Source organism: Onychostruthus taczanowskii, unplaced genomic scaffold (genome assembly GCF_017590055.1).
Source record: "Onychostruthus taczanowskii isolate IOZ18803 unplaced genomic scaffold, ASM1759005v1 scaffold295, whole genome shotgun sequence".
Classification (NCBI taxonomy): domain Eukaryota; kingdom Metazoa; phylum Chordata; class Aves; order Passeriformes; family Passeridae; genus Onychostruthus; species Onychostruthus taczanowskii.
Window position 1 is genome coordinate 40,838 of NW_024500295.1, and position 26,349 is coordinate 67,186.

The 26,349-nt window shown below is 37.9% G+C and overlaps 1 pseudogene; it reads right to left on the reverse strand.

The window, feature by feature from the left end:
• Nucleotides 1-1,682: 1,682 nt before the first annotated feature.
• LOC121337867 lies at nucleotides 1,683-25,730 on the reverse strand (annotated as a pseudogene).
• Between the last annotated feature and the right edge of the window lie 619 nt (nucleotides 25,731-26,349).

Here is a 26,349-nt window from a genome sequence, read left to right on the forward strand (position 1 = left end):
TATCATATTCAGTTTCTCAGCCAAACTGAAAACACTAGCAACATGTATTTTATTTATGATGCTTAATTGAGAAAAAAAATCAGCATAGATCTATTTTGATCAGCATAAGGTAGCACAAACTGAAATTCCTAGTGAAATGCACAGAAAAGAATGACGTCTTGATTTTATTTTAGTTAGAGTTTTCTTTTACAAAACAAGTAAAACATCTTAACTATTTCTGTAGTTGAAAGCAGTGTTATGCAGCAGTTAAGGGAAAACAACACAATTTTATCTTCATGCCAGCTGATGTCAAACTGATCACATCTTCATAATTAAATTGATAAACTGAAGTATGTGTATGATCAATGCCAGCAATGCTTCTTGCTCTTTCTTTAAAGATGCTCTGCAATTTGAGTGGTGATTTGTTGATTGTCTGAGCCCCTGGAAACAGAAGAGAAGAGGGAGGAATTCCAAAATGTTGCAATTTTGTACTTAGGTGTGAGAAAAGGCTAAAACAGCATGCTATAAGAGCCTATTTGTTGCTACAGGAATTTGAAGGGCATAAGGAGATAATTTGGTATCACAGTCAGTGGGCAGGTAATGAACTGAGCTCTACAAGAGAAGAGTTTCAGTAATTTGGAAAAATTCACCTCACTGTAAGTGTTGAAGGCCAGGTTGGATGGGACTTTGAGCAACTTGGTCTAGTGGAAAGTGTCCCTGTCCATGGCAGGGGAGTTGGCACTGGATGATCTTCGAGGTCCTTTCCAACCCAAACTATTCTATGGTTTTCTGACAGGCAGTCTGTGGGGAAGGAATTTGAAAGCAACATCTGATAAATTATTAATCCCACTAAGTATCAAGCGCCATCCAAAGAACCTTACAGATGGAGAGATTCACTGAACGGAAATATTTTTGCACTACTGGAACAATAAAATCAGTAGTGAGAAATGTTATTTCAAAAACAAAGCAACACAGAGGAAAGACTTCTGGAGGAAGAAGAAAGATTCAGAAGATCCAGGCCTTTGATCCAGAATAATTACTAGAATGGAATAAACATTACATTTTATTTTCAAATGCATGAAGCAGGGTTTATAGATTATGATCATATAATTTTTGAACAACTTTGGTTGGAAGGAACATCCAGAGCTGTGACTGTTCTCTCCACTCCTGCTCAGGTTTTGGTCTAATGTCCAGCTCATGATAAGCCTTGATACACGCTGGGAAATTCTGGTCCAAAAAATCCAAAAAACGCAAAACATTAATCACTTCCACACATTTTTTTTATTTTTAACTCAGGAAATAAATACCCCATGTAGATTTATTTTAGTCAGCATAAGGCAGCACTGAACTGTATATTTAGGGGTTTCATAACATAGTTATTAATTGTAGTCACTTTCACAACAAATTGCAGAAAAACTAGAGAAAGTGTGATCAGTACCATGAAAGAAACATTTTGGTGAGAAATATTGTGGGTATCTGTTTTAATGTTGAATACACAAAAAGGGCGTGACTGCATGTCCTTCAGTCTTCATTTGATTCAGGTGATATTATTCCAACCTAAGCACCAGTTGATGAGCCAAAGAAATTTGAGCCCTACAGATCCATTCATTCACTTTCACAAGTTAGATCTTCCTAACAGTTCTGACCTGCCAAGAAAATGCCTTGAGCTACATATGTACAGTGCAGCTTTCTGCATGTAAGAATCACCTCTTATCTAGGATGAGATTACCCTCCTCATCTTTGATTTGGAGTCATCTAGTGGAGTACTTGGTTTCCTGTCTGCCATTGCAGAACAGTTTTCATGGTGCCATCCGGGTACTCCCTCCTCCTGAACTGTGCAGTGTGAATCTCCCTTGCCCATCACTGAATACCACTAGTTTATCTCTGTTCCTGAAAGAAGTAGCAATGAATGAAGTGATGAGAAAACACTATTTTATTAACCTGTCTCACAGAGCTGCCAAATATAACTCAATGAAATAAGGAAATAATGTAAAGTGGAAAACCTCAGGATTTACATGGAATGGCATTAGAAATCTGGTCGCACAAAAAGACTTCAATACGTAATATCATAGCTAATGGATGGTGAGATCTGAATTTTACATGACTTCATGCAGGGATCTCAAGGCATTTTGCAGGTAGAAAATCCATTTTACAGCAGTATCCTTCCTCTTCCTCTGAAGAGACGTGTAAGAGTCCCAAAGCTGTTCTTCTCATTTTGCATGGAGGAATAGAGAGACAATAGAGATTCACAGAATATGACTAGGAAGAGACCCATAAAGACTCTCAAGTCCAATTCTTCAGTGAATAACCCTCTCAGGGATCAAAACCACAGCCTTAGTTTTAGTGGCACCATGCTGTAACCAACTTAGATAATCTCAGCCCTTGCCCAATATTAGAGGGGGAGCCAAACACCTGGAAATAGAGCTCAGGAGACCTGATCCTGAGTCCTTTAGTACCCACATTGCTAACACTGACAACTGGTGATCTCCCAGCTACTCTGGCTGGTGGAAAGTTACATGGAACTAAATGAGGAATATTTTGCAGTCACTTTGCTAGTGGTGATCTGTCACCTATCATTCAAGGTAGAAGTGAATTTTCAGTGCCACATTCTTGAAAAACCCTTGTTATCTTACAAATCCTTTTTCTCTTCATCTGGCATTTTCCCAGCTATGCAAAATCCAACCACAGTTCTAAACGTCAGTGTTGTTCCTGTGTCCAAAGTGTGGTCCCTGTTAGTTACACAGGACTTGCTTTTCTACTTTTACTACTGTGCCATCTGGGAAAAAGGTTTCCTTCAGTCCCTCACTGTAGAGGTGTTTCACTGTGTGATTAGGGAACACAATTTCTTGTGTGCCATCGGGATAATGTTTTTCTGTAGAAAAGAAGATGTAAAAAGTCTCTCTAGTGTTCTTTCAGGTTGCCTTACACAAAGCTAGGTCAGGACTTTTTTTTTTGGACATAGTAGTGAGGATGTAAATTATATCTACAACACTGGTAAAAGAAATTAAAGAATCACATAATCAGATATTCAGAATTGGAAGAACCACATTTACATTCCATTATTATATTTGCTTTGTAGGAGGAAACTGAGAAGTGAAGTGATGGAATATATTGAAAGTGAAATGCAAAGACAATGTGAAATGGCAAGAAAACATCCAATCTGCTGGAGTCAGAATTCAAACTACACTTTCGTAATAGAAATAAATCTATACATACAGTTCACATTATGAGGTCTTGCATACCTATCTGATTATTAGGGAACTGCAGCACCTCCAGGCCATCTGGATAAGCAGTGTGAGTTGTCTGTGCATCTGCATAATAATAAATCTGGAAGGAGAGTGAGATGATAGAAGCATATTCACAATATTTGCATAAGCATATTCAACCATAACAATGTGCTCAAAAGTAAGCCATCTTTAAAAGTCATTTCAAGGTCATATTCTGCATCTGTCATCAATAAAAGTAGCTATGCTCACATTGCTGTTCCCTCCTCTCATCCACCCTTATGGTTGTGTCCAGATGATGCTACTTTCACCTCTATATTGTGCAGGAGAACAGTGTGCAAATGAAAGTCATCCTCTTACCTCTATGCTCTCATCCATGCACTATTGATTTTAAAAATTTCTATTGCTGCAAAGGTCTCACTAATTTCCACTTTAGCCCACATTGTTACTAGCTATTTTTATTTACATAATGCTGACATGGAAGAAACCTCCATGCTACATACTCTACAAATGTATAAAACCAGTCCTTGCTTCAGATGACTGCCCATGCCCCTTGCCTTTGTTCAGTCTCCTGCTCAGGCAGCTACACATTTGTTCCTTCTTTGACTGTTACCTTCATGCCTTTCCACTTCTGTCTTCATAGATGGAGCAGTTTCACTGCTCAGGGTTGTTAAACCAACACCCTTCCTCATCTCTTTCTCTCAGAATTAATAGATCAAGATAAATTATAGAACCTTGCTGGAAAATCAGTTAATATTTTTTTTTCCTTAAAGGAAATGAAAAGTTGCCCACCACCCTCTGATCTGGCATGATCTTCTTCACATCTCTATTGGAAAAGCTGATCATTGTCATCCTTTCATCAGCACCAATCTCCTTTTTAGTACCAACAGGGAAAGTGAGGATTTTGTGTCCATCGGAAAGCACCTCTTCTACCTTCAAACACACAGAGCATCCAATGTAGATGAAGTCAAAGGAAATGAGCATCACCTCACTGCCTTCTAATTAAATTGGACCTTGAAGAAATTCATGCTACATCTTTGTATTTCAAAGATTATCTCTGCAGAATAGGCATAATTTTTGCCTCATTTTTGTGTAAAAGAGGCCAAAAGAAATTTTCTTTTCACAAGACGAACTTAGTTGTAGCACATGTTCCAAGTTCTCATCCCATTACTTTGTTCTAATGTTAAACAAAATAAAGTGCACAGTCCTGCAGCAATAGGGAAGACAGTCAGGTTTCTTCATGACCAACTTTAGTGAATTATTGACCAGGCTCATTTAATATATGCTTGTACATCTTCCACACAGGTCACTTGAGAGATGCCTTTTCTGAACTGTGCGTATCAAAATGATTGAACTGGATGAATTAATGCAGATTGCTGATGTGGTAGGTTAAGAACCATTTCTTTCCAAGTAATCCTGTATGGATCTTCAGTACTAAGAATTAATTTTGGCTGCATGCACAGACCTAAACATTTGCTTCTTATTGACAGCAGGCAATAATGTCATTAATATGCTCTTCTATGAAAAGGTCACTAGTCAGAGAAGACTTCACACCCAGCATAGCCTCTGGTTAATAATTTTTCCTGGTGTTACTGTAGCAGTTGTTTCTGTCCAGGATATATCAAATACCATAGTATAATTATTTCATAACATTCAAAGAAGAAGGCAACCAGAAGATACACTACAGCTTTGTTATATTGTTCCAGTCTTGTCAGAATTTTCACAAAAAAAGGGAATACCTCCTAACCAAAAAAAAAAAAAAGGTATTTTCTCTTACTTTTCCATCACAATACTCTATTTTTTCCTGCACCTCTTCTCCATGCTTTCTCCTTTATTGATGTAACTTTGACCTTCTAGATAATATTGATTTAGTAGGTTATATTATGAAAACCTCAAAATCAGTGTTATATAAACAGAAATGTATTAAAAATATGTTCACTTACTTAAAACAACTATGCAAAAAATTTATTTCACACACAGAGGAAAGATTCCCTTCTTTCTGGGATTACTGTGTATCTGCAATGATTTTTTTTTTAAATTTGTAACTAGAAATGTTGCACATTAATTCCGGTTTTCTTCCATTTGTAAAGCAAAAGATAGAAAAACAGAAGTCCAAAACTGAGGTGATAAAAATGCATTCTGGCAAAATTATGCTGTACAAAATGGAGAGAATAAACACAGGAACAAAGAGCAGAACTATCTCTGAGTATTGGGTTACTGACTTAGGAAGAAAGGTATTTGTATTAGCTAGAGTCACTCTTCCAAAACAAATTACATGGCTCTTAGCTGTTAGTTGGTGCTATCTATGTAACTAAGGGTTATTCTGGATGTTGCAATTCCAGTTTACCATTACCATAAATGCTCTTTACAGTCTGGCAGTGTAAAGGAGCCTTAAGTCAAGTGACATCTGGCACACAGCGTCCAGGGCAGTTACAAGCTGATGTTAATTACAGTTTAAAGATGTGGTGAATTTTGAATTATGGGATCTGAAGGAATAGGGAGAACTGCTCCCCACAGGGCAATGATATGCTTCACTAAATAACTATAAACACCATGCTTAAAGTTGTCAAATCTATCTGTAAAGCTGTGTCTACTGCATGGCATAAGAAGTGGGAACAGAATACTTTCTTTTTCTTGTTTTATTTCTCCTCACAGATGGAAAGAACACAGTTGCTGCTCATGTAAGAACTGGAATTTTAAATAGCTCAAACCTTTACTTCAGTATCTAAAAAAGCAGAACTGTCTGTAGATACTTTGTTGTCATATGCAGTTATGCCATTTCTCTTGTGAGGTCACAAAAGCCACTTTATTCTGAGCTCTTAGCGATTTTCCTGTCTTTTTAGGAGCTTCTTCTTCCTGAGACAAAATTAAAATGTTAACTAACAACATAAATCTATTAATGTTCAACAGTTGTGCAGAACCATATTGACAAAGAAATCTAGCCTATTATTTGAAAACCATTACAATATTTTTTCAAAGACTGCACTTACATGAGGAGTAAAGGTGAAAAGAAAGCCAGGAGAGTATTGCTGCCGAATGAATGGGAGCTGCATGCTGCTAAAAGTTTAGGAAAATGTTTAATTGTGTGTGTGGTCGTATCCACAAAGACACACTCAAGCACACACACACGTTTTATACATAACTCTGCATTTGGGGTCTTGTTTTGCTTCCCACATTCTCTGTGCTTGGCCAACAATGCAAGTCAAGTCTAATCCAAGGGGCAGAGTCTGAGGCCAACAACTGCTGAAAGGTTCTCATCCCTCAGTCCCACCACCCTGCCAACTCTCTCTAGGTTATCACAACTGAGCTGAGTAAAATATATTGCATGACAGTTCATTTTTACTTGCTGCATGTCCAGCCTTTCTATGTTTTGATCTCATACATCTCCATCAATCAAGACTGACACAAGACTTGTAGGACCCTAAGGAATGTGTGAGCCACAGAAGGGAAATGAGATGCAAAAATTTTCAAGCAAACAATAGCAGTTATTTTGACTGGAAAGATCAAAGAGACTCAAAAGCACTTCCCCAATTTTTCATGCAGACCTTAGAACAGAGCACAGAGAAAACATAAAATATTCCTGCATGACCACAGTGAGATAGTTGGGATTTACACAAGTTCTTGCAGCTCCAAAGTACATGATGGTAAGAAACAAAGAAACAATCCAAAAAAAGTTGGAAATGGCACCAATAACTCTGATTTTGAAATGTCTCACACACTGAAGAGCGGCTGTTTGAGAAGATGTGTGTAAGCTATTAATGGAAAGAATATATTTGCCATCAGCTCAATTTACTCACGTCCATGAGCTATTGCTCAAGGGACATAGGACTAGCAAAGCACAGACAGGAAAACTGCACTGCTCCTTCTCTGATAACAATCGTCAATGTTTGATAGCTGTAAAATTTACTCCATGTGATCAGTGAAATTTAGGGTATCTGCTGCTGCTGTTGTTGGTGGTGCCTTATTTATATTAATAAATGACATTACAATTTAATGTATGCTTACAGGGAAGAAGCCAAGAAAACAATCCTATTGCAACACCAGAAAACTGTAGGATTAAAAAAAGCTAAATTTTTCCTCCAAGCGTAAAACAGTTTTCAGAAGGAGAAAGGCAACTGATTAACTCTTTCAGACAAGGTTGCTGGAAAGTATATAAATTAATAGAATTTATTGTTAAAAATAATATAATTTATATTTTACATTTGGTGATATTTTCTGCAGGCAGATTATGTGGCTATGGTTGGGTTCTTCAAACATAATCAGATTTTCAAATAAAAGTGGATGGGCAAACTGTCAAAATATGCCTGGGACTTCAACTTGAGACAAAAGGTATAGAACTGAGGACCTTTAAGACCATTTCTGATGAAGAGATATTAGCTCAGAAATTGCAGAGAGATAGAAAGAGCACAAATCCATCATTTCATTGCCAAATATCTCAAGACTGAATCTGCCAAATCATTTAAAAGAACTTGAAAAGCCATTGGAGCAGTTTCACAGCAGCTCAAACCAATTTCAGCCCAGATTGCTGGAGTCTCACTCCATTTCTTCTTCCCCAGGCATGTGTTTCCAGTCCCTCCTTTATGAGGCATCAGCAGCTACAGAAGGGAATTAACCTGGTGCATTGAGTAGAATCAGGAAGAGATGAACTCTTTTCCTGCTGCCGGGTTAGTTTTGAGCCAGCTAGCTCACCATCTTCAGAAAGTGCCAATAGGGCCACAGCAGCTCAAATATTCATCAGCTTCAGAGAGACACAAACATGTGGCAGCATTTGTTTTCCTTGTAGTTTATTATAGAAAGAATGTTGCAATTCAAGCTTTTAAAAACCTTACATAAGAATTGTAAATAGAAGATACTTTATGGCTAGATATCGTCAGACAAATAGCACTGTTTCCATGAAAATTATGAGATGTATCAGCCAATTCAGCTGAAGGAGCATCCATGCAGAACAGTTCTTGTTACACATGTTATTGTAAAAGCCAGATTTCTTTTTTTATGCATTGCATACACTATCATACCTATTTTTAAAGTGATAATGTCTAAGGAATCCAGACAGGCTTACATGAATCACATGCAGTCTCCGGTTTCATTCAGAGGAATGTCAGTCTAAGAGGCCATTTCAAAATTCAGAGCCATCACTGTATCCCAGGAAACAACTAAAGCTTTACTCTGCACTTTTTAAGAAACTCAAATAATAAGCATTTGGACTAATCACACATGACTGGCTTCTTGATAAAGATTCTTTCAATTCCATCACTTTCATAAACAAAGCCATATCTCAATTTTTAAAAATTGGAAATATGTGGATGACCAGTAATGTGGATGACCAGTGAATGCAGACCCTTGATGTAAAGGGGCTACAGGGTTAGAGGAAGAAGCAGTGTCCCAACATGCACAAAGTACATAGGTTTTTTCCCAATCTTCACAGAAAACATAAAAAAAATTAATCACCTTATCTGCTGGTGACAACAAAAGTGGTGTAGTTTAGTAATGAAACTCAACTTCATAAAAGAACATATAGGCAGTTCATTCTATATCTTCGTCATGGGAGCTAGTGAAACGCAGTTTGAATTGCCATCAGTGACACTGATCCTCCTCTTGGCAAAAGCAGGTACTCTTGAAACTCCTCTAGTCCTACAGATCTATGCTATCATGAAGGCAGTGGAGAACAGGAGGAGGTATTGTTACTGAGTCTCCAGCTAGACTGCAGGAATTCTAATATGTTCTCCTGGATCTTCATGCTCAACAATAATCAGTTACATTTTCTAATAAGCTTTTGCCTCCCAGCTGTTAATACCTACAGTTCTTCATCAAATTGTCCCAGAAATCTCTCACTTGTCAATACCCTAAAATAAGGATCTCTTATTACCTTCAAATATCACAGTTTGTGTCATCTAGGGTTCACATTCGCTCTAATAAATACAAATTTTGAGAAATAAATACTCATGAATAAAGCAGTGAAGTTCAAATGCTGTGAAAGTCTGTTCACATATTCACTGACCTTCCCTACCTGAGGGTTAGTAATTTGTCAGAAGAATGTTCATAGGCAAGGAAATAACATGCTCAAAGGTCATCAAAATCCCTTGCAAGATTAGACAGCAAAATCCATCTAAGATTGGAAGTAAGCATATTTGACCCTGTCTGAAGCATCAGGAAATTATATCAGTATACCTTACAGTGGAATTCCCCTCCCCTCCTCCCACTTCCAACACTGCCAGGCAAATAAATTCATTTTTTTTCATAGAAATAATGAAAATCTATCCAGAGATGTTGGGCAGGAAAATGGCAACTTGTTCTAGCTAATGAGCTGCATTCAGAAATCAAGTTGTTTTCAGAGTACCCATGTTAGTAAGCATTAATAATTAATAAATAATAACTATTTTGGCCCATCTTGTTCTTTCATAGTCTGAAAGAATCACTAATGGTATGCAGTTAAAATGGACAATTTTCTTGTCTCACTAAAGCACAACTTAAACTGGACAGTTCCTCACCAGCTAGGTCATGTTACAGCACAAATAGAGGTAATTCTTAAAAGTATTATAGGTAAGCAGAATGCATATTTTTCAGATGTGTACCATCTCTTGCTTATATTTTTTCTTTTACTTCATAAAATCATGTCTACAAAAAATTTGTATCTTTAACAAAGATACAAACTGATTACTATTCAGACTTGCTCACCAACTGGTTTTGTGCATATCCTCAAATTTTATTAGATTTGACAAAAAAAAATAAAAATCAGACGGCAATTTGTTCTTGGTTACAGCTGATTAAACTCACCAGTCCAAGCTAGCTTTAACTTACATACCACGTAACTCACTAGAACCATAAAATATTTTAGGTTGCAAAAGACTCTCAGATCATCAGTTCCAACCATTGACACAGAACTGTCAAGTCCACCACTAAACCATGTCCCAAAGTTCCATATCCACACATTTTTTGAACAGTGCCAAGGATGGTGATTCCACCACTCCTTTGTTCAGCCCATTCCAATGCCTGACACCATTCTGGGGCTCAAGGTTATCCCATTCACTTAGATGTGTCTCTATGCTCAGTTTCTCAATTTTGGATAGAAGTAGTATGATAGATTTTTAAATCTATATTCAAAATTCAGAATTATCCAGATTCACAGGATCTGTGAGGGAAAGCATCCACCAGCTAGCAAAAAGAGCTCAAATGCAAAGAAAATGCAAGTGAGTCACCATGTGCAGATCTATTGCTATGACATGAATTTTGGGCTTCTGTTTCATGTTCCATTTACCTGAGACTTCAATTCTAGAGTCAAACAATTGGCAGCCACTCTATTCACTGTAAAGTATTTCTGCCATCAGATCAGATAAAGAGCATGTGTCCCTGTCAAACATATTAGAGTTCACTCAGGACATCTGGGCACTATGCCCATCAGTCTAGCTCATGCTTGTGCTGTATTCCAGTTTGACTGGATGAAGTCCTGGCTAGATGGTGAAAACCCAGATAGCAGCAAGCCCAAAAGTCTGCTCTCCTCAACTTCCCCTTCTCAAAACTGTTGCTGAAGTCACAATTTTTATTGCCCGTGGCTGTGTGCCATAGGAGGACATCATCAATCTCTTTTCATACCTGGAACCGTATAGAATTTGCTGAATTTACTGTCTAGCAATTTTCAAACACACACTGTTATTGTAAACGCTCAGGCACCCCCAACGAAGGCAGGAATGATGCATCTGACTCCATGTTCTCAGAAGGCTAATTTATTACTTTACTATACTATATTATATTAAAGAATAGCATCCTATCCTATCCTATCCTAAAGAATACAGAAAAGATACTTACTCAATGCTCAAAAGATAATAATGAAAATTCATTACTCTTTCCAGAATCCTGACACAGCTTGGCACTAATTGGCCAGTGGGTCAAAACAACTCACACCAAAGTCCAATCAGGCAATCGCCTTTGGGTAAACAATCTCCAAACATACATTCCACACGAGCACAACACAGGAGAAACAAATGAGATAAGAATTGTTTTTCTTTCCTCTGAGGCCTCTCTTGCTGCCTTTCAGCTTCCCAGGAGAAAAACCCTGGGTGAAGGAATTTTTCAGAGAATGTGAGTGCCACACACTGTCATGCTCACTATACCGGAACAGTTGCCTCCCTTCTCATCTGAAATATTTTACATTTTATTTCCATTCCTATACAGAGGAGCAGAGTGTGTTGGCTAATCTAAATTTTCCTTTAGCCAAAGGAAGTATCCAGTAGAGAAGATGTATTTCAGAGAGATTGTACACTTGAATAAAGCATAGATGTCAACTAAATCTGATCAAAACTGAGAAAAGGGACTTGTAATATCCAAGGTGCCCATAATATGAAGCAAGAAATAGAAAGCCAAGAGAAAGAAAAGCATAAAGAGATATTTAGATATCTAAATTCTAAACATTGAGATGTGCTAGAAATATGGTAAGCTGACTGTGGAGGAGCAGTCATGAGCACACCAGCCAGAAATAAGCATCTCACTTGACATACTGAGCTAACTTGTCACAGCTGGTAAAAATCAGAGTGGTTTTCCCACTGAGTTGAACATTTGAATCAAGTAAAGCCTCAAATGGCAAAACACTAGATTTATGGTTTGCCAAGGCAAGGGGATTCCTGGTAAAATCAGCCTGTGGAGCAGCAGGTGCAAAATGTTTGGAAAACTCTTTGAAAACAACATACAATTCAGTTAGGTCTAAAAAAGAGGGGGAAAAATGTTTTTTCTCCTGTTACTGCAAAACCAGAAGAAAATCTACAATTCATAAATTCATATTTTATACACAAGCAAGAAAATATGATCATGCCTATACACACTTTCATTTGTGGAAATTTTGATTCCAAAGAACATTCTCTTAAATATGTATTTGAAACTCTGGAAAGTGACTACTGATAACAGGGATGCATACTTTATTATTCACATCTCTAAGGAAGTGTTTTTGCAAAGATGTCTTCAGCCCCACGTGAGAGATGATGCTACTCTTGTGATTATCTCTCCATGAACTTTCTTCTGGTGTGGATGATGATGTTGTCCCTCAAAGAATTGCTTCTGAAACATAGTGGAGGATTTGTTATAAATACATAATTTTAAGTTCCAGTCACACCTAGTAGAATCAAACAGCCTCCAAAGCCAGCTGACTCAAATTTAAAGCCATTTTCTTTTAATAAAAATTATTATATTTAAAAAAAGTAAATGACATTCCACATGCTGTTCAGCCAGGGTCTGAAAGTCCCTAGTATGCAACAAAAACTTTGTAGGTACCATCCTAGCATCTTCCTATAGAGTATCCTAGTATTACTTTCACACAACAAAAATATTCAATGTCTTGAGTAGTAGTTTTACATCAGCAAAGCAGTAGAAATAAACAGCAATCTGGCCAACAACAGAAATTACTTAGCTTTTTCTTATCCTTGCTTTTATTGGAATTTTTATGTATTTTGATTTTGTACTTGTGACTAATTTTTTTTTCTGACCTTCACAATCTATAAAATGATGAGTCATAAGAGCAGGTAGGTTTGGGAAAAGTAAAACTAGAGTGATATTTAACTTCAAATAACATTTTCAATTAAATTTAAGTGTTAGGTGAAAAATTTCACTAATGAGTACATTACAATCAAATAAAAAGAGACACAAAACTTCTTCACTCCAATAAAGCAAAGGACAGGTTTGTTGGTAGTTCTAACAATTTTTAAAGATATCTTACTAGAAATTAGATTTGAAAATTAGAGAAATGTCTAAGAGAAAATGGCTCAATTTCATTTTCTTCTAGGTTCATTCTGAGGAAGTGTAGGGTTCATCTCATCAGACTATACCATCTAGGAGATTATTTTTTATAGTTTCCTTGACACATATAGGATGAAAATAATCCCTCAATGTGTTTTTCTCCCTTGAATACACACATGGAAAAGAAATTATGCACTCAGCCCAAATTTCAGGGTTTTTTAAATTCTAGTCTGAACCATTTACTTTCACCAGACTCTCCTGTGTAAAAAGTAATTTTAATTACCTTTAACTCCCTTACAAGAAGTTACTCAGTTATATACTAATGGAGCAAGTAAAACCCTACAAGTACATTAAACAAGTGAAATATTGAATAAAAAAATTACAAGACACTGTAAACCTATGATGAAATCATTTTGATTTCCAAAGATTAGCAAAGACATTTACATCAACCAGCTGTATTTTCCACCCTTTATCCCTCCTTCTTCTTCCCAGTGTAACTCCTACTTAAGAATTCAGCTTGTGCCTCTGTAAGGCAGGCCACTGATGGTGTTTCCTTCCAGAAAGTTTACAGCAGTTCAAAATTTACAGTTTAAAATAAGAACTAAGATTTAATAGGTGGTCCAGCTGTATTTTTTCCAGGTTGAAGAGATGTTTTATTGAACAGATAAATGGCACTATATATATATAAAGTGTAGAATTAGAAGGCTTTAATTTAGTCACGGAAAGTAAATTAATTATCTAGACTTTCTTCCTAGTTAGTGGAGGGAGACATTTGACCTAAGTGTCTATGATAGGCTGGCTGTGTCACCTGGTAAAGCTGCACACCTTGTGGATAAAACGACTAGGTGGAAGAGGGCAACAGAAAGAGCGTATTTTAACATGGCTCACTGTAGAGCTGACTTTCCCTGCCTTCAGGCTAAGCAGGAGTGGAGGGACAGTATTCACACATCACAGCTTCAAAGAAAAACTACTGAATTTTTCAAACACTATGAAGCAGAGAGTATCTTCCAATACCAGGGTCTCTGATTTTCTGTCCATGAAAGTTATAGTTTGGGGGTTTTTTCTGCTGTCCATCTCTAATGTTTTGAAACTCTGAGCTCATCTTGAAGCTCCCTGTTCTGCCTGGTCAGCAACTCAGCCTGGTCTCTCAGTTTGCTGCAGGCAGCATGCCAGTAGGACTCAGTTCTCTTGAACTCCTGCAGTCCAGCAATCTGCTGTTTTAATATCTATCAGTGAAAAAATAGAAGTGTGCCATGTCATTGCCTGCTCTGAACTAGGCATGCCCACCTTACATATCCAGAAGCATGCATGGAGCCTTTTGTTCTGCTTAAAGGTCTACAGTATTAAGGTATGCAGTAAAAGAAAATCACATTTGAAATTATTTCAACATAGAAACCACCCCCCAAAAAACAATAAAAAATATTACTTTGCAAACTCCTATGTTTAAAACAAACCAATTGTCACAAAATGAGCAGAGACAAGTCTGTGCTGAAGAAAATAATGAGATTCAAATTAATCATGCAAATAATCAGCATTAAATGTCAATGTCTTTAAGAAACAGCTAGAATACAAGGTAGATTTTAATGACAAAAATGCCAGGTAATCAGATCTTTATGTGGTTTAAAAGGCACAGGAATAGTTAGATCCTTCTTACAAACAGCAGGGGATGCAAAGATGTAATTTTCAACTGAATTGAAAATGAAACTAATGAAATTTGGAGATGACATTTCCATATGCATCCATCTCCATTATTTTTGCCTTCTCCCTTCTTCCTTTACCCATGCTCATGCAAACACTGAGTCCTTTTCCTTCAGGGCACTAATGCTGGATAGTGCAAAGAGAATACTGGTGGAGTTGAGCTAGAAATGTGCAGTTTGCTCGGTGGTTAACCAGTTGTCAAATGCAACTCTTTCTCACTTTTCCTTCACTTTCATGTCTGCCCATTTGTTTCCTGATCACATTCCTTTCCTAGCTGTGAGCTGCCTGCTCTGAATTTGGCATATCCAGCCATTTTCTGGAAGCAGCAGACTTCTGAAGTTGGGGATTACAGAGATAAATAACCCCATTTTGGTTTTTTTTTTGTGGAAAATTAAATTTTTGAACTTATACTCATTATGTATTTCAGGTGGGAACAAAAAATGAAAACAATTTTATCAAATTCCATCTCTAGAGCTACGCAAAGTCAAAAAACTCAACCATTCCCTGGCAAAAATTCTAATTCTTTTGTTTTCCAAACCCAAGTGGAAAGAAAACTGATATTTTAAAATATTGTGCAGTAAGTACATTCAAAATATTTTTAATCAAAATACTAAAATGGCCTCAATGAAACATTTCTTATTGAAAATGCAACTTGTTGACAAATATGCAACGTAAGGAGAAAAAACATTCACCATATGTATAGTCCAAAAATATGTATCTCAAAAATGTACAAATGAAAAATAAAGTATAGAAATTTGGAACAAAGTACTATGTTGCCAGTTTTAATTGTTCTGAATCTTTTCTGATGAAAGTAATTTAAATTGTCAGTTTGCTGTCAAATATATCAGTTTGGTTTAGACATTCTTTTGCAGCAGAACATTGCTCCAAATGTTTCTGAACTTTACAGTTGCCCATTCTTTTATTTTGTAAAAATATATCTTTCAGCTGCCTCATCTCTGTTATTGGCTTTGCATGGCTTACCATTTTTTTCTCTGTTTATCAGTGATTCTTTTAGAAAATTGCCGCTTAACTCATATTATGTCTAGCTGTTTTTAATATGGATAATGGCCACAGATAATCAGAGATTATTTTATCACTAAGAAGTCTGAAATAAAATCTTTAAAAATATAGAATCCCCTAAAGGAATTTAGAAGAAACCATAATGAATTACTTGGGGATGCTATTAGGCAGGTTAGATTGTTAGACACAGGGCTATATATCACAAAAATACCTCAAAGTCCAAGATCAGGACAGTTTAAAGGAAAAATAATACAAATACTCAGCACAGGAATGAGAATGATTACATTAACTGTGTTGCACGTGGCACAATGAGCCCTAATATTTACAAGTAGGAAAGTTCACTATGCAGGAGTTGGAAATTTTTCAAGTGTCAGCTCAACTGAGCAAATCAGTACGAGGAAGTATGAGAAACATGGGAACATTTTAATGTCCTTAAAAATGGTAAGCACAACCCAATTTTTTTTCTTATACAAAAGAAAGGGATGTAAATTTAAAACACAAACCAAAGCAGTATCTTATTAAAAGTAAAATCTGTACTGTATATCTAACCATCCTAAAGAAGTGGCTTGGATAATTTGCTTTGTGTAGAAAATAAAAGATACAGGTAAAAACACAGGATGTTTGTATGGAAGGATGTTAATTGATAAGAAATGCATATTTATTCTACAGAAGACAGCTTAGTTGCATTTCTTCTGATTTCACATGTTCTCCAGTGATTCTAGCTCTTCCTTTGAACTTGCTCTGGGCAATTTTTTCTTTCTGCAGTAAATGAGCTTGATCTCTATTGTATTCCAGAGGGTGAGTCAACTCCTGGCTCCTGACAGTCTCGAGATGGTCTATTCATGTTCTGTTCACAAAAGAAACAGAGTATGAAGTTGGCATACTTCATACAGAGTATGAAGTTGAAATGAAGGACTGTCTTCAAATGTACCTTCTTTGGGCATATCCCTCATAAGCTGATACTGTTGGGAGTGGCAACCAGTTATTAGCACTTGTCAAAATTCAGGTACTTCCTCCCTGGGAACACTCATGCATTCATTCAGCTGCAAAATTTGTTATATTTAGCAGCTGGAAAGAATTCTAATTGAAATTTTTACAATGTAATGTCAATGTAATGACCGTGAACTTAGAGGCTTTTAGACTCATTTTGTATTAAGACAGCTAAATTAGGGCAGACCTTGTAGAAGGCACAGATTGTTACTTGCCAGTGTATCTGTGAAGCCCTGCCATCAAGCAAAGCTGGGGGCTGGGCTGTACTTTCACCTGCCCAGTCATTATTACAAGTCAGATTATCCATGGACCTGAATGAAATGGAATAAAGTATTTACTTTCCACAGGTAAATACGCTCCAAGAGTTAAATGTGTGTTGTTCAGAAGAGATTTTGCCTTTGAACTCAATGGCTCAAGACATGACTGGTCTGGAAATGCACTTAACACTCAGAAACATGGGAAGAACTTATTTATATGACTGTGATCTACCTTCTTAGTTAATTTTTAATCTGACATGGAATTATTTTTGAGCTTCCTGCTAACAAATAAAAAGTGAGCTTCCAGCTCCCTTCATGATGCACAGCCACCATCTGTCCTTCACTATTACTCAAAAAGAAACATGAACTACAGGTATATAATCTCAGCCGTGAGGCAGCCGTGACCTCATGTTTCCCTCTCAGTAACAGAGTTTAGCACCTCAGGAGCAAAATGTGAAAGTTCTCACAGATACTAAGAGAAAAACAAACTCTCTATATCCTGCTGGTCTTTGTAATTAATTACCTAATGTAGTTGCTGTTGGTATTTTCTATTCTAAATAAGCTTGACTAATATTCTGGTGAAAAACATTATGGAGAAAGTCTCAGCAACAGTCAATATAAGTTAATTCTCCTCAAAATAATCAAATTGAATGAGCAAATAGAGCCCCTGTGTGACTATGTCCAGCCTATCACTCCTCCATATCCAGACCAGTTGCTCTGAAATACAATGCACTGCAACAAAAGTAAGATGCAAGATCTACATATACCATTTTCCACTGCAGATTGAACAGTACTTTGTTAAGCCAAGGCTAGAAAACAGGCCCTGCCCTGAGGAAATGCAATAACCAAGGATACCAGGAGCACTTGTGACACTTCTTTGGAGCTGCTGACCAACGGTTCACAACCCAGCTCTAAATTACAAATAGGGACTAGGTGCAGAACACAGAGAGAAAATAAATTAGAAATGGCTAAGCACGTTGCACAAACTGAAACTCTTGCTTGTGTGCCAAGCGCACCTCTGCATGAGGCAAATTGAGGCAGGGCTGCCTGTGAGGCAAGAACATACATGAAGCAAAAGTCTTTTTTCCAAGACAAGGTTTTTCAGTGAGATGCAGGTAGGAAAAAATAAACCAACCACCAACATGTTGGTTGCTGTCGTTGGTCCAGAAAGTGTGCAAATTCCATACTATAAGGAAATTGTGCATTGAAAATGGCAAACAAGCTGCACTTGTTGGAGGAACAAGCAAATAACCATCAGAGAATCCTCTGGCTGACACCAAGTGCCAGCAGAACAACCTCAGTGCTGCAGGGGTGGAGCCACAGGCTTATGCCTTGGGCACTCCCAGACTCTCTTACGCACCAGATACATACAACATATTACCCTCTTGCGTATATGGTTTTACCCTCTTGCGTATATGATTTTTACCTGAAAAGGTCTGAAAACAAAATTCTTGGAAACAAAGGAATGGATAGGTTTGGGCAGGTTCAGACATGTCATGCTGCTCTGAAAAGGATTTTCATTGCTTCCAGCGAGCACAAGTTGTCACACAGCACAAGTGAACTGTTATCAATGGGCAGTCATCTTGTGCTCCTAATAGGGTTACTGATTTTAAAATGCAAAGCAGATTCTTGGGTTGCATAAATCAGCACAGGGCCAACACAGCCAGGGAGGACAATCTGCCTTTTGCTATTAGTTTTAACTCATAAATTAGAAAAAGTGAGTGAAAAAATGCACACATTATAATGGGCAGGCATTTTTGGATAAACATCTGTGTGGAAATGCTAGGGGCTACTCTGGCTAATGACATGAATAAATCCATGCAAGCTCTTTTAAAAATATGCATTATTATGAAAAAGTCAAAGTAATTGTACTGATAAGGCAGCACAGTCAGCAGGCAGAGAATACAGTGCTGACAGAATTTGGCACTGCAGTAATTCTGCACCATCACGTCACCCCACAGTCAAAATTTACAGCAGTAAAAGTAAAAGCAATAGTTAGTTTCATTAGCAGTTTCATGAACTGCCAAATCCCACAAATACTCACATCTGGAACACCTATCATGGTCAAGTAGAGATCCAAGAAGGATCTTTAATGAAACCATTAATTTTTAAGACAGTGAAAACAATTTGCTGAAAGGCAGGTATAGGAGAAGATGATACAAACCAATAAATGCAAAATAGCCTATTGCACTATTCCCATCGTCTTTGCAATGAAGAATGGACAAGTAGATCTGAAAAATAAATTTTTACTTTGCATAATATACCAAAAAATAAAAATCAATAAATTATGCTAATTTTGCACCAGTTAAGAACTAGTTTTGAAATGCAAAGAGGAAAAGAATCACTCCTGTGTTTATAGTAGATGGCACCTACTAATTTCTAACAGATTTCATCACATTAAAGATTCTTATTTGATTTGATTGCAAGCAAATCTTTCTTCATTTCAGAAAAACCTTTGGATGTGTTATTTTTGGCTTGCCCTGGAAGAAAATAAAAATTAAATCCTGACAATCACAGACAGAATAATTCTCCAGAAAGAATATATTTACAATAACTGAAAACACTGAGACACCAAAAGTGTAAAAGATCCTGGGTATGGATAACTGAATACACAAAAAACAGCCCTGACATTCAGGGGAAGGTAGGAGAAGCACCTTTTTAGAAGCAGTAGCTATGTGATGCCTCCATTCATTAATTCATTGGTAGAATCAAAGGGTTAAGATGGTGCTAAATGTCTATATGATAGAAGATAAGTTCTGTCCTTCTTTTTTTCCAGGAGAAGTTCCAGTAGTTTTTACAATAATTTTTACAGTAGTTTTCCCAGTAGTTTTTTACAATAGTTTTTACAGAAATGCATAATTTTGAGATGTTATTTTGCCAGGGAGACATAGAGAAAATTTCTGAGTGATGAAACACGCAAGTGATGAAATTTCCAAGTAACCAAGTTGAACCAAATGCTGAGTCTGACACCTAGAGGTGTCAGGCATAAGCTCATCTCAAACTGTACCCACTGCAAAAAGCAGAACACTCACTCTACTTGACCTTTGTAGAAAACCTGTATTTGGAAATGCCCCCATTCTCACAGCAGTAGCACATAAGAGACCAGTTATTGTGGAGCAAACTGAGTCAACCTTGATGTCTAATTTAACTAATTGTCTTGAGACCTGGGCACAAATTACGACCCAGAAAATAGGTGGAAACAGAGGAATTCAGTGGGAAATCATGCATTAATAGATTGTGACTGAGTAATGCAGCTCTTGTCTTTTTCACTTTGGGGAAAAATCTTCCAATATCACATGAAAGAACAGTGGAAAAATGTGCTATTATGTGATGAACCAAAACAAAGCCCAGACAATATTCCTGTCTGTGAGAATTTGTTAAAAAACAAAGTGAATATACCTGTGGCAACAGTACCTTTGCTCCTTCTGCTGTTATTATATAAGAAAAGTTTTAAGTTACTCTTCAACAAATTTTTCAGAAGTCTTCTGTCTAATACCAATACTTTGCTGGTGTGATCTGCCTAGGCAAGGAACAAGATACTTATTAGTAACATTCTCTAGTTAGTTTTCTTTTGATAATTTGTGTGGAGGTGATATGGAGTTTAGAACTGTAAACGGTCTTTGCAATTCTTTTTAAATGGGAAGGTTGTTAATAAAATCTTCCTATTGTGTGAATCCAACTCTCACTTTAAAACATCCTGTCTAGACCAAGCATTAATTATACTTTCAGCGAACAACATTTTTTGGCTGGTATCAGTCGATCCTTAGAAATAGGTAAAAAGTAGTCAAAATGGAAAATATTTCAGTCATGTTCTTCAGACTGGAGTTGATGACAATGACAAAGAACTCACTATATTTCGGGTAGAGTGGCTTGAATTAGATGGTGAAGAATGATAGTGTAGAAAAAATAATGTCTATAATGTTGTAGAGGGCCAAAATGAAAGCTGGCTCAAAATGAAGCATAGTACGGCATGCATTAACATATTTCAAAGCAAATGTGCTTGACCCTTAATTTAGTCACTAATTAACAATTTCTACTAAATATTAAAAAATTCTAGGGTAATAGAAGTGCTGGTTGTGCAGCACACCACTGTCCTTCCTACACTCCATCTCTACCCAGCACCACTGTACCATGGACAGCCTTTTGATTTGTCAGTCTGTCTCTGTTACCACACCATGAGCTAATAGTATTAGATTTGTAGGGAAAACTCTTGCTAAAGAGGACTCAACATTAGGCAATACTCATTTCAGTGAAGATTGCTTCAAATCAAATATAGCGTGGTGCCATAGTGAAAATGTCATGAAGAGCTGGAGAACATTCTGTGCTTTAGTTTCATCCAGCTCATGATAACATCACAATGTGAACCAAAGCACAACAAGTAGGGGTGACTGGGAGACAGACTCCAGAAGCTCACTGCTGATCAAAAAATCCATACATGGACAGGGCCACTTGCCCAGATATGCATATGGTCCTGCCACATCTTCCCAGCCTTCTGCTCTAAAGGTCCCTGTCTGCCTTCTCTGTCCAACTCCCACATAGTTAACACAAGAAAATTCTCATGACATTTGCTCTCAGTCTGTGCTTTCCTAAAAGTTTGCTGCTTCTTTTTTATACTTGATGAAAGACTCAGCATGCCAAACATCTGCTGCTTCTATCTGCGTCAGTTGAGGAAAGATAATAACTCTGAGCATTTTTTCCATCACCAGTGCCAGCCTAGTCATTCTCGCCCATTGTGAGCAGTCCCATAGTGTCCTTTTGCAGTGCAGTGATGAACCAGATCATGGAAAAGTGATCCAAGTTAAATGTTACAATTCTCTCTAGATAACTTTCACAAGGGTTACTTCATTGCCCCATTCAATACATAGACATATAAAAATTGGGCATGGTACAGCTGAAGAGGCAGATGAAAGACAGGGATGAATGAGCTGCCATCATAAACTGATGGCCACTGCAGAAGTGATGGCATATCAATAGATTCTATCTCTCCCTGCCAACTTTCGCCTTACTTCTATGCTTTGAAGATCACAGTTACAAAACCAGTTCATTTATATGGGCTAGATCAACATTCCATTATACAGCAGTAGATCAGCTACCAGGCCATAGACCTGCCCAATTTTTGCCCGTGCACACCTGCCACTCTCACCCAAAGGAAAGAGTTGTTGTGTTGCATATGTAACACAAGGAGTATGTATACCATTAAGGAAAACACGTGTTTGCAGCTTGACTGACTAAGATAATTTCTCACCCAGCTTCTGTATTACCACTCTTCATCTTCCCCTCTATGCCAAAGTGAGATGAAGAAATTTCCTCCTTTAGTTGTTCTCTTTGTTCTTCTTTAGCAGCAGAAAAAGTTTCAGAGAAACTCCTTTCTTTTAATTGACTGCTCTTGAAGCAGCAGGAAAAAGGACAATGTGTACAAAGTATTTGCAGAATGAATAAATGAAAAATAAACATCCTAAAATAATTAGAAATGTTTGTATTTTCAACAACATACACAAGGTTTGATTTTTGAAAACATTTTACAAAATGCAATTGAATTAAGTTGGTGGAAGGACACAACCTGTGGGAAAGAAAGAGGTTTGTGATCCTCAAATTTAGCGCTGGAATCGTGGAAAGGATAAATGGTAAGATGTGTGCTCCCTGCCTATAGGCTTGTTTAATGTAGGGCTTGTTTAATGTGTTCACTATGCAACGTGGAAGTGAAGGCACTGCTACATTGAACAACTTGTGTGTCTGTAATTATGTGACTTGTGAGCCGGTTCATTAAACAGGTTAATAAGTCATATTTGTACACATGAGAGTTTCTAACCAGGCATTTTCTATTCTATTTCACAAAATTGGAAATGTGTGCATCTTCCTGTTGAAGCTTGCTGGCTATGTTTACTACAAGAAGGTAGCTTCTACTTCAATTAATTTTTATTCTGAGTGTCAGCTAGTGGTAAGTTGCTCTTTTAGGTCAAGTTAGGGCTGACAACTGGAGCAAAAAGCCTTTACTTGCTCATTCATACCACATACAGTTGCTGTAGCAGGAACTATATAACTCACTTCATAATGTAAATACAGCCAGTGCTATTGAAGTCCTTTGCAACACACTGGAAGGACTTTCTGGTCCAACAACAGGAATACAAAAGCTTGTGTTCATCCCTCAGTCTTCCCCTGCTACACATCAAATGTCTGCTACTTGTCTGCTGTGAAACAGCACTACTTGTCTGCTGTGGGACTGGAGATGTACCAAACATCTCCAGTCCCACAGCAGACAAGTAGTGCTGTTTCTGCAACCTTCCCACCTGCCTTGCACCAGAATATGGCTGAGAAGGCAGAGGTGACACAGTAGATTGACAGCAGCAAGAGGTGCAGAACCTCTGACATGTGTCAGACATGTGTCCCTTCTCACAGGTCTCACATGTGGGGCTATGCCACCTGCAGAGTGCTTTAATAGGAGAGGTGCTCAAGCTCTTCAATTTTCAATTAGTGCTTCCCAGTGCAAGGCAAGAGCAATATGTCAAAGCAGCTGTGTAAGTCACCTTTCTTTTCTTTCCTGTTCTCTTCTTGAGCATCTTGTCTGGAAAGGTGTTTTGTGGGGCTCTCAATAAACTGAAAAAATGGCTCAGAGCTTATCCCTTAAAATAAGAAGGAAGTGAAGTGAAATGTTAAGCAAACTGTTGATATGCTCATGTTTGTGTTTCCAGCAATAAAAACCCAGACTCATCACAACAGTCAGAGAAACATCAGCTAGCCTAGTCCTCAAGTGCAAATTCAACTGAAGCATATTTCAAAGACAGTGCACTGACCAGATCCAGCTGGAAATTACCCTGATATAATAAGGCCTCTGCACTTTCAAGCCTTAGTTTTATATATGAGGCAGAGTGAAGTCGGCACTCCTTTCAATAAAAAGCAGTCATACCTCCCCCGTCCTAGTGTGCTCTTGCTGTCAGCTTCCTGCTGTCCAGTCTTATTCAACTTGTTTGTCAACAACCTGTATGAAGGGATAGGAATCACCCTTAGCAAGTTTGCTGTTGACACAAAACTGAGGGGAATGGCTGATCCACCTGAAGGCTGTGCTGCCATTCAGTAGGACCTTGATAGGCTGGAGAGTTGCACAGAGAAAAACCTAATGAGGTTCAACGAGGACAAGTGCAGGGTCCTGCACCTGGGGAGGAATGATCCCTAGTACCAGCACAGGCTGGGGACTGACCTCCTAGAGAGCAGCTCTGCTGAGGAGGACCTGGGAGTATTGGTGGATGGCAAGCTGAGCCACCAGTGCTCCTGCAGCCAGGAGAGCCAATGAGATCCTGAGGTGCATCAGGAACAGTGTCAGCAGGTTTAACCCTAGTGAGGCCACATCTGGGGTATTGTGTTCAATTCTGGTCTCCACAGTTTAAGAAAAACAAGGGTTAACTGGTGAGGTTGCAACAGGGGGATCACAAAGGTGATGAGGGGACTGAAGCATCTCTCTTACAAGGAGAGACTGTAGGATCTGGGCCTGTTTAGTCTGGAGAAGACTGAGACGGGGCCTCACCAATACATACAAGTATCTCATAGGTGGATGCCGAAAGGATGGTGTCAGACTCTTTTTTGTGGTGCCCAGAGTAAGGACAGGGAGTAATGGACATAAACACAAGAAGTTCCACCTTAATACTTCTTCAGTCTAAGCATGGCAGAACACTGGAACAAGCTGCCCAGGGAGGTCGTGGGGTTTCCCTCTCCAGAGATGTTCAAAAGCCACCTGGATGAGTTCCTGTGTCACCTGATTAAAGTGACCCTGCCTTGACAGGGGGTTCAACCCTAAATGTTCTGTGGATCTGTCATTCTGTGATTCAGTGATTCACCTACCCACTGCCTACCTCCCAATCCCCCTCATTTGTACTGTCAGTATTTCTGAAGCTCTTCTGTACTCTTCACTGGGCAATGGATCCAAGTTCAGTGTAAACCAGCAAGAAAATAATAGTTCCAGGGACAAGAAGGAGACTGGAGTCTTTCAGTAAGAGTACCTGTCCTGAGCTAGCTTGAAGAATATGAGACTAAAATTTCAATTGTTCTATGGGAGTGGCTCACAGTATCACAGTCAAGTCTCACTGTAGAAGTTCAAAGGAATCCAGGATGTGTGTCTGGATTACATTTATATTCTCTTCCCTTTTAAACTATTTATTCCCACTTCTTTTTGCTCTTCTTCCCCCCATTTTGAAATCAACTTTTGATTTCTTGCAAATTGGTCTTTTATTCTTTCTTACCCTTCAGTCTTTTTCCCACAGAAGGCAAGGCTGGCAAAGTGTAGCCAAGAGAAGATGCCAAGTAGCAGCTTACATTGTTTTAACTCTCAGTGATGCAATTATATATCAGTGTGAGAAAAACCACGATTGGTGACAGAGAGCAGGCCTTGTTAGCTACAGCAACATGTTCTCACACCTTTGGAAGCTATAGCCATGTCCTACTTATGCTTTTCTCCCTAAATATAACATATTGCCTACTTAATAAAATTTAGCTTTCCCAACTTAATGACTTCTCCATTTTTATCTACAAGGTCCAACTTCTCTCAGTATGACAGGCAGGATGACTGTGATTTGAGAAGTGGAAAAAAAGAAATCAGTTTACAATACTTTAAAAGCTTTTATTACAAGCCACCATAAAACCCAAGCACCTTCCCCTGACCTGCAATAAAATCAGTTAGAATCACTATCACAGGCAAAAATTACAGGAGTTGCACAATAAACTTAGGTTCAGATTTCCTTTCCAGTACTTTTTGCCCACCTGAATATGAAAGCTGCATGTGTTGTCCTGAGATTTTTGAACTCCTCTCATTTGGCATGAACTCTGGGGATCTGCTTTGCCAAGCAGAGCACATTGCCAAGGGAGACATCTGTGAGAATTCCAGGGTCCCAGCTTAGGAACAATTTTGTGATGGGAACTGTACAGGAATGAAAGTAGCTGGAAAGCATGGAAGGAGTGGCATCATGGCTGATAGGTGAGAAGGAATCCCAGGAGAAACAGAAAAGCCTAAAAATAATCACCAGAAAAAAAAATAGAGTTTCTTAAGACAAGTATTTTTGCACTCTTGCTAAACTGTTAAGACATGAAAACAATGTTGCTTTCATGTTTCCTGGTGGTTTGCATGTTCAGAATGAAATAATCAAAATCTGCTTTTGTTATTTTATTTAAACTGTAAAACCTACTTGCCGCAATCATAAGTAGTAACAAAAATTATTATATGATACAGGAATGCTGAATTAAAGAGAATTAAAAAAATACTCCTGAGCATGCAAAAACCCCTCATTTACCCTAGGACTTCTGAAGTCCACTAGCAGGTAAAAGTTATGTACCTCAAAATATTTCTGAGGCATACATTAATGCAAAAGTGGGGAAGGTTTTCCTTTTAGCTCTGAATGTCTGGTTACACATTCTGTTAGAAGAAGTACCAGTGGAAAAAACATAAGCATAGGGACCAAAGTCCAAATTCACTCCTT